At 26.1% G+C, this 13,662-nt stretch overlaps 1 protein-coding gene across 7 annotated transcripts in view; it reads left to right on the plus strand.

The window, feature by feature from the left end:
- LOC114123373 (potassium voltage-gated channel protein eag) overlaps positions 1 to 13,662 on the plus strand; it is a 190,517-nt gene that overhangs the window by 61,696 nt on the left and 115,159 nt on the right. Inside the window, exon 1 of one of the 7 annotated variants that reach the window (XM_050197130.1) lies at positions 1,668 to 1,936. The exons of the other annotated variants lie outside the window; for them this stretch is intronic. The gene's annotated coding sequence lies outside the window, so the exon portion shown is untranslated. Of the gene's footprint in view, positions 1 to 1,667; positions 1,937 to 13,662 lie in introns of those variants that run through there. 7 annotated transcript variants of the gene reach the window in all.

The following is a 13,662-nucleotide window of genomic DNA, read 5'->3' on the forward strand; positions in this document are numbered from 1 at the left end:
TGTACGCTTCTCTGTTTACATATGGCAATTAGGACAAATGAATGTGAGAGCTGCATATCAAATTGTTTTGCACTTATACTAAAGCTGTGAACTATGCTTGTCAATTACATACTTCATTACTGAAATTGCGATCTATATTGTACTTAATATATTTGATATTAAGTAAGCAATGCAACATTTGAAAATAATATTATAATATAATATTTATCATTAGTCTATTTAATTTATTATTGACTAGTTACTTTTATATAATTTTATTTTATTTAAACTTACTGTGCTTTACTATTGAGGTGATTTAAATATATTAACAATTCAAATAAGAAGTTGCATTTAACATTTTTGAAAGATTTTCAGGAACACATTTTTAAAATAAATTTAACTAGTTATGTATTATGTTAATTACTTGTTTAAGCAACATGACTGAAAGTATGTAGTCAAAAGGATTAAAAATAATCATCGTGTATATATTGAAGTTAAGCCTACTCTTAAAACCTTGTTGGGAGATTCTAATTTCAACAGTACCTACGTCATAATATGACTACTCAGTTTTGAATTCTGAGAATAATATTAACATTGTTTGAAATTCTATGTAACGTTTACGAGGAAAGAACCTGGGTACTTTTTTAAACTATTTTGAGTTGATTAAATATTTTAGCTAGAAATTCATGAGATTTTTAAACCATATTTATTACAATTTAAAGGATAAAAACAAAAAATGTGATTTGGTAGTTTTATCATAAATGTTAGCGAAAGTCAAAATATATTTTAATAATGAATATTAGAAATTTTAATTCACGTACTTTTTTGTTTTTTAAGCTACGGTTAAGTATAAACGAAATTGTTTGAAAAAAAGCAATATATTATTGTTGAAATGTTTATGCCCTATAATTTAACGTACCTAATTAATTATAGGTACCTACGTAAAAATGTACTACCAACTGCAGACAATAAAAAAACAATATTTATAATCAGTGATGGGTAATATTTTCAATACATATTTTGTATCTTCTATCTTTTTATATTTTTTAATTTATACGTAGTTTACATTTGATGTAGATACAGTTTTCTTTTGCGTATTCTTGTATTTTTTTTTTAATTTTATGTATTAAGGTACTTAGTGTATCATTCAAACGATGATAAATTATTTTCAAAATATAATTTAAAAAAAATAATTATTATTTATTTAAATACGTTGTTTAATTTTCCTCTATAACTGATTGAAGGAATAATACAATTAATCGTCATTTTTCAGCAACTGTATTTATTAAAATAAGTATTTAAGAAACACGTGTATTGTATCATAGAGATACAGTTCCTACCTAGAGTATATAGATACCTTTTTTTTTTCAAGTATACTGCACACCACTGATTATTGTGATATGATTTTATAAATAATAATATTATTATTTATATTATTATCCAAATGAAATACCGTATGACTCGAAATTTTTATGATACATCGATAATTAATTGGTTTGCTTTAATTATTACGACTAATAAAATGCTCTTATACCATCTCGTTTTATCGAATCCGAGCAGAAACGCTAAGGGATAATCCCCGTGCTCGATGGCACAATAATAATATGGTCTCCAGAGGTGTCACGTGATGTAATAATTACTTATTATATTATGCATAGAGCCGAGATGCAGTTGCTGTGATTAATATATTTTCTGTTCTGAGAAACCTAAATCCTTAGCGCGCGAGGGGATCACGCTCCGTGGCGATAACACGCGCGACGATTAACGTCGTCGACGTTGTAACATCGTTGTACAATACCGATAAGGCTAAACACGGCTGCAGCAGGCACGCATTAAATTAATCGTCAATCCGATCGAATTATACGCGTTTACAGTGTCATTATTGTGTATCATCGTAAACTAATGATTTTGCGTATTGATAAAACAGCGAATTTTTCAGTGCTGCAAGTTGGAAATTGTAAGTACGAAATTATATTACATCATAACCTTCAAATAACGTCTGTTACACGCCTACGGCTTTACGAAAACTAATCGAATGTTATTCTATATAAAATACATTTCTTGTGCTGTAGCTGAAAGTGTCACTTTTTTGATATGCTGACCCGCTATTAAACCTTTCTTTTGACAGATGATCCATATATAAAAAAAAAAAAAAAAAAAAACGCTAGTTGGCTATTTTTACTATGTTCTTCTCAAATAGGTTCTCGTTTAGTGTTTCATAATTTAGTCTTCTGATTTGCTTGTGACTTATCAAACAAAAAAAAAAAATAAATAAACATAACCCGTATACTGTTCTAATATTATTATTCGAATTTCGTTAGCATAGTACCTACCACATACGAAATTATTATAATTTTTACTGGTAATAATATAACATTTGCTTGAAGAGATGGTAAAACATAACGAAAATCATACATAGATTATAATATTTATAGCGCTGTGGAAAAGTTGTTTTTTTATTTTTATTTGTATTATAGATAATATTTCGTTTTTAATTTTTCATTATTACGAAGTTGTTTTTTTGGTCTTTTGAATGTCATTGTACTCAAAAGTTATATGGATCTATACTATGTATTCAAACTTATTCAAAGTTAGAGCATTAAGCATCTAATTTCCTTCTATTTTAATAATGTACTATATAATATTTTATTAATACTATTATAATATATCATTATATTAATACTTAATTAATAATTTTTAGTGATATATAATAGATATATCACTTCAAATAGTACAACCTATTAAATAATTCAAATAAAATAATAAATTGCAGTAATCTAAGTGATATAATAATAATCATTATGTATGTCTACATAATAAAATATCATTCACACATTTTACACTGTATAATTTTTAATAGATGAAAGTTAATAAACAAACTTTTTCGTAGAAATAAAAATGTAAATTTACTTAATAATTTTAAAAATATTTCAATTTTTTAATCACCTTAGGAAAAATTTCAGAACATACAAATTAAATACAGAACATTATAGTATGACGGTTTTTTTTTCAATTATACCTACTGTCAGAATGTCTGTAAGGCACTTTTCTCCCATATACTCCTCGTCTAACTTTTTGTAATGTAATACTTAAATACCAATCGTTAATATCTCTTACACACTAAAACTAAATGTATGCAGTTCAATTGTTTCGATTTAATCTGATGTGAAGAATACTCAACAGTTTTCGGAAACTGCTTTGACTTCAATGATAAAAATACTTTTATTTCAATGTTTTCTTCTTTAGTGCATTCAGTATTAAATAATGGCACTATTATCTGGTTACCATACAATATTAGATTAAAAACTAAACTTTTAATTTTATGGTATACATATATATTTTTTGTTTTAAATAATTACAATTAATGTTATTTCACAAAGTTAAAAATGATAATTATAATTAAATTAAACTCGAAGGATCATTTTTCACAACAAATAAATTTATCTTATAAATTAATAAATTAATATTATGTTTGTACTGTTATCAAGTATCAATTCAGCCAACTCGACCATCTTGAAATCAATTATTCATTAACTATTTATACTCTGGAGGCTTACTGTTTCGAAAACGATTTGTTGAAAAATGATTTAAATTTATATATTAAATATAGCATTTTGTATTTTTTTTTCTTAAATTAAATTGTAAACGCTAACAGACTATCGGAAATATATTATACTCAGTTTGTTGTATATCATAACAGCATTGTTCTATTTTGACGCTCTTATAATGAGTACGCGATAAAAGTTGACCATAATACTTGACTTTGTAAAGTTTCCACGAGTGAAAATTCAAACTTGGCTATGGAAAGTATTTTTATTTTTATAAACTTATTATATTATACTATATCGGACAGTTAAGTTACAACCACAGGCACTTTTCTAAACTAAAGTTTTCGGTTAGAGCAATTAGTGTAGTCTAAGTAAAGTTTCTATGAGTTACGAATGTGACTTAAGTGAGTTGGCCATACTTTATAAATCAGATAATGTATAAGTTTCTTCTTCCATCATAACTGCAACATTTATTTTTATAATAATAATAACCGTTTGGTGGTTGTTAAAATGGAGTGCAATTGTTTACAATCGTCACACACATATTGTTATCAGGGCTGTGAATTTAATGCACCATAAAATCATGAAATACAACACACGTACGTAAGCACACAAAATATGAAAATATAAGCTAAAAGTTTCAAAATATATAACATTTTGGAAAATCAATAAAATTAATAATTATTATATCAGTACTAATAGTAAACAAAAATGTTTGTTATACAAATAAATATATAAATATAAATAGGATTTTTTTTTATATATACGTATAATTTAAACTTTTCATAATGAAGTAACATACATTATAAGTATAAAATGTGACCTATTATATGCACTAACGCCAAAAATATCCCAAATAAAATAATATTTTTAGAGTAGTAATAGTTTGAATACAATATATATAATTTCAATAAATTTAAATTTTTAATGAAATTCATCGATGTTACAATTATATTAAATTCATTAGTCTTGATTATTATTAGGCGTACCTACGTAATATTGTGCTCGAGATGACCTCGTTAATGAGCGTATAGCCGTCGAATACCTAGTGTATACCTATACCTACCTCGTGAGATCGCAATTCAATTTATAATTAAATGATACTGCTACACTGCCCACAATTCAATGCGGATTTTTTTTATTGGTTTTTTTCTATCTGTTTTTCACATAAAGTATACCTGCAGCACAGTACTGTATACATACTATACGGGAATGTTTGGTTGGTACACAACTGAGCAATCAAAAGGGTTATATTTGAACACGGATAATTATTGTACATGAATGACCATCGTCTAGAAAGTTTTTCACTCTGACTTTATGTATGTATTATTATTATTTGTTGTACAACCACAGTACAGAGCTAGGAAAATAATATTATCGACTTTAGAATTATATTATATTTTAGTTGTAACGTTTTATTGTCGTTAATCTATCAACACTCGTTTTGTATTATATATTTAAATATTTTTGTGAGCGAGTAGAATTCCGTAAAATAAATCTATATAAAACAAGTCATACTAACCTTACAGGTAAACATGTAATTCCATCTGATAACTATTTTATCATAATATAGTAACTTAAACGCGACTGAATCACATATCAAGTTTGATTGCATAAATCAATTAATAAACTTAAGTTTATTTGATGTCATAATTCATGATACTTAATATTATGTGGGTTCGAATGAGTCGACAGTAAACATTTTCGCACTAAACATTTTTTACAAATAACCAATACAGTGCACAATAACAACCTAACTATAACAAAATGTTTAGACCGTACATTATTGTATATTAATATAAAACTACAAATCGAATAGCATTATTAAATTTATAACATATAAAAAATTTAAGCAACCGAAAACAATAAAATTACGTATTTTTGAATATTATTATCCAAAAATCCATTAAATTAAAAATAATATTTAAATATACCTATGTACTTAAAAATATTGTATATCGTTATTCGTTGTACAGGTTATTATTTTCATTTTTTTTTTTTTTTTTTTAACGAAAATAGCAGAGTGAATAATTATATATTTTCAGTTATAGCTTTAAAATAATAGTTAAATAATCATACAATTGTTTATTATTTGTCGAACTCATTTTTTTTACGTTTTATTACTTTGATTTTATTTAATTAAATACTTTGTGTTATAGTTAGGCATTATGTGTTTTTGTACAAGATAAGTACACACAATTTAATATTAATTTCATATTTTGTTGGAATATCTACAGAAATATTTATAAGACGGGGTTTTGCATAAGCAATTATGGTATATGTCATAGAAGTCTTGCATTAACGTTTGAATAGTTGTAGATGGGCATGTTTTTTCACTGCAAGTGACACCATTATAATTTGAAATTCATTCAAGTGAAAACTGTTTTTATCTTTATCTAATTATTTAAACGTAATGTCGTTATTTCCATGTTCATTGTCTATTCGATTTGTATATCGTCTGATCTCATCACCGCTCTAGTATTTGTTGTCGTCGTCGTCGTTTCCTGTGATTAAGTCTGAAAATCTTTCGTCTTCACAAATAATTATTCTTAATTATCATACCTAATATAATTCTGAAAACTTAAAATGAGATTCTTTATCACATAATTTTCTTACAAGCAACATTTTGAAATATATAATATATAAAATAAAAATGTTTCATCTGTAATTTTTTAATTTTGATGAAGTTTGATACTTTATTATATATAAAAAAAAGGATTGTAATTTTGAACGAAAATTCTAACATCAATTACAGTGAGTACCTAACTCAACAATTTTTAACTACAACCAATATACCTACTACACCACATAATGCGTTTTCCAGGATTATTTTTTTTTCACTTTCAAATAGACCATCATCGTATATTTGTGTAATTATATTATTATTATTGATCTCGTGATGATTTTCAATATTGGCAAACATTTAATTCCTAAAAAAATATCATTAAGATTGGTATTAGAAACTCTTGCAGCAGCTTTTGACACAAATATTCCTATCTCATTTCCACGTGATTGCCTGCCATCGCCTATTATAAGCTATGTTTATACTTGGGTTTCACTGATAAACTGATGACGCAAAATTAAGTCGGTAAGCAGTTAAGAAAATTTGATGGGTTCGAACGCCTAATTACTTACTGATATATAGTACTATTATTTAAGTGATGAACAACGAAATAATTTAAAATTTTGTAAATTGTATAAATCATACACTTACAGAAAATGTATTAATAGATATGATATAGGATTAAAAAAAAATATGTTTCCGAATTTATAAGTTTCTTACATCATCTATTTATATTATTTTAGTCAGTACTATATAATTTTTAGACTCTATAGGGAGGTTGTTCTAGATCATAGTTTGAATTCAATTTTTTTCACAAATCAAAGTTTTGGATTCGTTGAAAACAAATATTAATCTACAAAACCTAAATTACTGTAATGGAACTATATTTGAGGCTTAAAGTTTATTTCTGTTTTTTGGAAATCTAAATTAAAAACTATTTGAAAAAATACTTAATGACACAATCATTTTAAGATTTAATGAGTATAATATTATAATAAGTTTAATGATTCAAAAACTATTTTTAAAAATATAAATTAAGATTGATTCATCAACATGTTCATCAAAATGCATTTTCAAAATAGTTTAAAAATAGTTTATGTACAGTAGAACAAGAAAGGTTCTTATTTGAAAAATATATAATAAACATGGTTTACAATAAAACACTCATACAACGATATTCACAATGTATTATATTATTATTTTAAAATGTGTAGATATGCTTTAAAAATTTTGGAAAATCAAAATTCAAATACTTCAATAAATACCCTATAAAATAGGAGTGAGCAAACTTTGTAAATCGGCCTGGGTGTATGTATATTGTACATATATATATATATTATATATATATATATATTTATACGCTTTGAATTATTATGTACATTGTAACGCAGGACGCGTGGCATTTGACGGAAGAGTAAACAAAATATTAATAATATTTGTGCGCACATAAGACCGATGGCGGATAAAGGTCGCGCCGTTTCTCGAAATAATGGCGCTTGTAACATCGTACACTCGTATGTTATTTTTATAGTACATCAGTCGATCAGTCGCCGGAGGCGTTGTTATAATAATATACGACACGACAATATTTTTTCGACTTGTTTTCCTCCTTGCATTTGTAATAATATGTATATTATTATATTTTTTGTTTTCAAAATTATTTTTCAACCGTTTTCCTTGTTTCTACTATTATTACATATATTTTGGTTCCTATTTCAGCCGAAGGATTGTGCCGTTAATCGATCGATCGGGCGAGCTTCTAGTGATATCTTAAATATAATATTGATGTCATTAAAAATTTTCAATTTTCAATTTTCAAAATAAATATATATTTTTTTAACAATCGAAATTATTCTATTACTGGTACATGGTACATATATTAATTGACTATATGGTGTTTTAAATTTATTTTGAACATATTTTGCAGCGTGGGACATACGCTACAGTAAATACGTTTATTTACTATATACATATGTTTTGTGTCAAAAACCAACATATTATTATGTTTAAAGCTCATTTTAGATTCTGAGCGGGGCGATGAATACATTTATTTTACAATGATGTATATTTTTTTGTGTCTGTGTACACAATAAGTATTCGATAAAATGTTTCAATTTTCATTTTGAAGGTGGTTTTGGATAGAAAACTTAATCTTGTTTGTACTTACAGGAAAACAGGTAAAATTAAAAATTATTGATGATTTGATGATATGAAATGCATTTTCCACTGGGTGGTGAAAAAGGTAGTTTATGTTTGATGACCTGAATATCCTAACATTAAATTGTCATTGTGTACAGAAAAATGTTAATTTAAATGACTGGTATATGTTTCAAGTATCTAAAATTGGTAATTTTTAACTATAATAAAAATCTAAAATTATTATGATTATAAATCGTTATTTTAAGGGTGAGTTTTTGATTTCATAAACATTTAAACTCAAGATAAAATTGTGTAATTGACCAACTCTCAACTTATTTTATAATTATTGTAAGCTTAACATAACCAAACCTAACCTTGTATTAAGTTTTCAATGCTTAGCTACTTGTACGAACATTTTTATAAATTTTTAACTACAAAATAACGTGGAAATATTAATGATTTTGATGAAATTTTATCAGTATTTGAACTTCAAATGCGAATAAAAGTTTTTAAATCACTATAATATTAACTCACTAAGAACTTTGTATTTTAAATTTCCAAGTATTTTGACTTTGTGTAAAATATTTTAACCTTAGAATTTAGATATAAATACTAAAAATTTATGAATTTCCTACCAAAACATTACTTTCAAATTTTTGCAATTTTCACATATTTTATAAAAATTTTAACTTTAAACGCTTATTAAAAAATTGTGACCAACGATTTTATATTTTTTTAACTACAAAAACATATACTACATTTTCAAGTTTCTTTATCGATATTTCAAAAATAAATACTTAAAAAAATCGAAAACTTCAGTAGTCTATAAATAGCTCAAAAAAGCCAGAATATTTTAAAAATTAAACGGAGCATAGAAAAAAAAATTAAATCATTAGCTGAAAATTTTAAGTAAGTATTTACGTGCTTTAATTTGAATTAAAATTGTATTAAAAAAATCGATTTTGTCAAAAACTGGTTTTGAAACTTCTTATTTTTTACCTCTATAACGTTCCAAAGATATTCTATTTTCCATTGGAAATTGCCACTGCATTTTTAAATAGAATCATTATTTTGACAAGTTATGGTGTATACAGAAGTAAAAAAATAACAAGTATTGTAAAAATCAATACATTCCTCACTTCGTTCGGAATCTTAAATATATTAACAAATGTTATAAAATATATTATAATGATTTACTCTATAGCATGATGTACAGAATAGCGGTATCCACTTGCCTCTCTTTTTTAAATTATTATTTTGAAGTTAATATATTATTATGTCTGAAATTGTATAAACATATACATCATTATATTATAGCTATAGACTACAGTCATATATATAGTTTTTACCGGCTGTATAGCTGGTTACCGTGTATCTGTGATCTAGAATAAACAATAAGGCCGGGGTTATACACGGTGTATTCCTTCGAGTTTCGAACACAGCGTATTCCACGAGGTTTTTCGTCGAATAAAAATGCATTGATTTATATATGAAAGTAGCTATACACGATGGATGTAATATGTTGCCTTTTCATCCGCGGTCCGTGGTGGTAAACGCCATTCGATTCGGCTTTTGAATTCCGAAGTAATGAAATCGAAAACTCCTTATTTTATATTGTTTTAAATTTAGATGATCTATACTGATGATTGAATTCTCCCTGTATAGTCCCAGCCTATTGATAATTTTAAGCTTCGATACTCAACTAATAAATAACTTCAGTTTAAAAAAGAAAACACATTTTACGTATATCATATCATCAACCATGTTTAAATCGAATTTGTACAGTGAATTTGTCGACGATTTTTAATGGTATGCTATTTGATTGTTTCGCTTAGTATATAAATGGTAACCACAATCATGTTTATATATTTTTGTCATATTGCTAAACTAGACAAAAATACACACATTCCAAAATCGTTTTTCAATAAAATATAATATATTATAAAGTAGAGATTAAAGTCTATAATATTAAAGACTTAATAATCGGATCGGAGTGGCTACATTTGTATGCATTATATTCTGTGAAATAAATTGCGGTGTACATTCCACACTGTTCTACAATATAATAACGTACAAAGTATAAACAAAAATGAAAATACGTATATAAGCGCTTTAAACGTTTATAAATAGTGACGCTAAAATGACAGCTGACGTTTTCAGAATATCGTCACGAGTATGAAAACTAAGTGCATCACTTATACAGTTGTACAATTGTTCTATCAAGAAAATATAAATTTTAATAATATATAATATTCTATTCTTCTTGTTCAACCAGCTGCAGCTTGTAAATACATAAAGTACATAAACGATTGATTATATGATACATATTATTATTACATTATAATACTTCACTGACTTATTGATAGTTATTTCGTCTAATTTATTTTATCAGAAAAATAGTTAAAATATTAAATTCTTAAAAAATATATTTTTATATATACTTTAAAGTCGATAAAGCATAACTAATCAACTTTTATTATTAATTATTGTTATCGTTTTTTAGTGTATTATTTTTACAGATGACAGAATACGTTTGTAATTTCATATTTAGAAATAGAATATATTCAATGTTATACTGTATATACAATTTATTAAGAAGTATAATTAATTATTTTTTTCAAAAATGTAGTTTGGCAGTGACTTAAAATTATAAAAAATATATTTACACAGTAAATCATTTTTAAATAATTAAATAGATATTAATAATTGTATTATATAAATAAGTAAATAACAAATTGTAATCAACATAATACGCTTCTAAATTGCTAAAAAATCTTTGAGTATATTATTTATTGTAACAATCAAATACTTTTCGATAGATAAAATCGAACTAACGTAAATGTTCTATTAGTCATAGATTATATTTTTGTGGATCTGTAGAAACAATATGATTTTTTTTTAATTTTTATGAGCTAAAACTTCTTCGATATTAACGCGAGATATTTGTAATAATTATTATTCATGTATCGTGTCAAAGAAACAGCTTATGTGGTTGTTGTTATTATAATCATAATTTATGTCTTGGTAGTTAAATGTAAGAAACATACGCGTTGAATAATACGAAAAAAAGAATAATAAAAACTACAATTACTTGTTAAAAGTGTTAGACATTAATACAAAATTAATGTGTTTTTTTCATAGGATATACATATCTAAACAATTCCTTTAGAGGTTCATTTATGACTTCCGAGGCATGTCAAAGAGACAAACGATATTGCGATGTTAGCCGAAGGAAGTGGGTGGGCTCTTATTATTTTTATATAGCCGCTGTCCGTGAATAGAAACGAACGATATTGATAATAATATATAGTATCGCGTATAATCAATACACGTCATGATGCATAGAAAAAAAATTCTATATTTTATACGATTATTGTTCCTCTTACAAAATATATTTAAACATCCTTTGTAATTTATTATACAATTATTATCATACAGTTCACTAGCTAGAATAACGTTTGTAAAAAACTCATCTACGATGCCGTGACGACTGACAATTTGGTTATGTAGAAATTGGCTGGGAATAATAACAAATAGGCAATGCGAACGATGACTTAGGTTGATAGTTGAAAAAGTATAGAATTCTAAGTAAAATAGTTGACGATAAACAAATCTATTCAAATAAAATTATTTTCTCTTTATGATTTAAGACCTTAGTTTTTTTAAAAATATAACCATTTGAAGGATTTGATTGTTTTTTTTTCAGTTAAAATCTATGTCTAATAAATATTAAAATATTATATAATATTATATTATACTATATAATATGTATGGATAAAGAGTATAAAGCCTATAAGACACATATTTCTACTAAGATTATTAAAATAATAATAACTGAATTATAGCATATTCAAACGTATACGTTTCTAACATCTAGAAACAGTGTAAATGCGTCGTTGGCCCGTTGGAATGAAGTCCGTTGAAAATGTTATTTTACTAGAACCGAAGGCTAGATGAAAACGAATACAAAACACCTTATCACTGGTTTAATATTTGTCAATATTTTTGACTGATAGGTATTTATAATATAATATTATTGAATAATAAGAAACTGTGTAATTTTGATTGACTAAATTAAATGTTAAACGGATCATGATTTTTCAACGTTTAATATTTTGACGGGGTGCCTATATATTTGATGGAAGTATAATATATTTCTACTATGCTGTCAAGCGCATATCCAAGTTTTCGGTTTCGTGATTCGGGCCGATGTTGTTCGAAGTTTTCACATGGATAATGATTTAGAAAAATGTGTATACCTTAAACTTGACGTGTCGTGGGTGTTTGGATTTTTCGAATGTAATAATAATACCTATATTGTACAAACAAACGCCGTCGTGGTGTATACGTTGAGCTAGTTTCGTTAGGTAAACGTGCGCAGCAAAAAGTTTACCGCACATAGTTACTCATTTAAACGTTATCTTTAAAAAAGTTTCCGTGGTTGAGACATAAACATAAGAAATACATACACCCATGTTTACAGCTTTATGTTTGCAGGTGGAGAATATTATTTTTTATCATACAAACTTGAGCGTGCTGGTCATAGAGTTATATTAATATTACGATATGATGTTGGTTACCTAATTTATTATCGTTATTTGTATTGTCATCGTCGTGGACAATATTATTAAAATAAAAACATAAACCATACAGAATCGCACGTCTCGCTGCGAAAAAATGTTATTTCTGTTGGAAATTCATTAAGCTCGGGAGAAAATCTAAAAAGTTTTCCAGACCGTTCTGGACGATCGTTCTCGCTGACTATACCTATTAGGTACCTGTTGAGTAAACTTTATACTATTGACTATTGTGAATCATTTATACAATACCTATTACGATAATTTTATTTAACTTGAAAATGCTACTTCTTAGGTAGAAATGACTCACTTTAAATTAAAATATTGAAACAACGTATACATCACCGACATAATATTGTTAACATAAAATTGGTACATACAATTATTACTATTATTATTAAATAATATTTATTTTTTCTAATATCAAAATTAACGGAACTAAATTTGTGTAAAACTGAGCTCGAGTTTTATAAGTGAGCATGACAGTAAGATGGAGATGTTGTCTTTCCGATAAAATGATAAATCGAAGTATACTATTGAAAACAGCCTGAAATTTTTAAAGAAAACCGTACTAAGACGTCTTTGTGTGAATTGCTGAGCGAAAATTGAGCTTAATTGATAGCGGTAGCTTAACGTTAAACCATGTTCTCGTAGCCATTGTTCGCGCTACAATAAGGGTATGTCTATATCTATATATATACATATTTATGTGTGTGTGTTTGTATGTATGTGCGTTATACGTTAATAGTTCGAATGCTTCAATCCTCTTCTGCATATATCATTTGTGAAATGATAATCTGTTTGAGATTTTTTGAGTACTTCGCTAGATTTAATAACTAGGTCTTTTGTATCAATA

This window comes from Aphis gossypii, chromosome 1, assembly GCF_020184175.1.
Source record: "Aphis gossypii isolate Hap1 chromosome 1, ASM2018417v2, whole genome shotgun sequence".
Taxonomy (NCBI): Eukaryota; Metazoa; Arthropoda; class Insecta; order Hemiptera; family Aphididae; genus Aphis; species Aphis gossypii.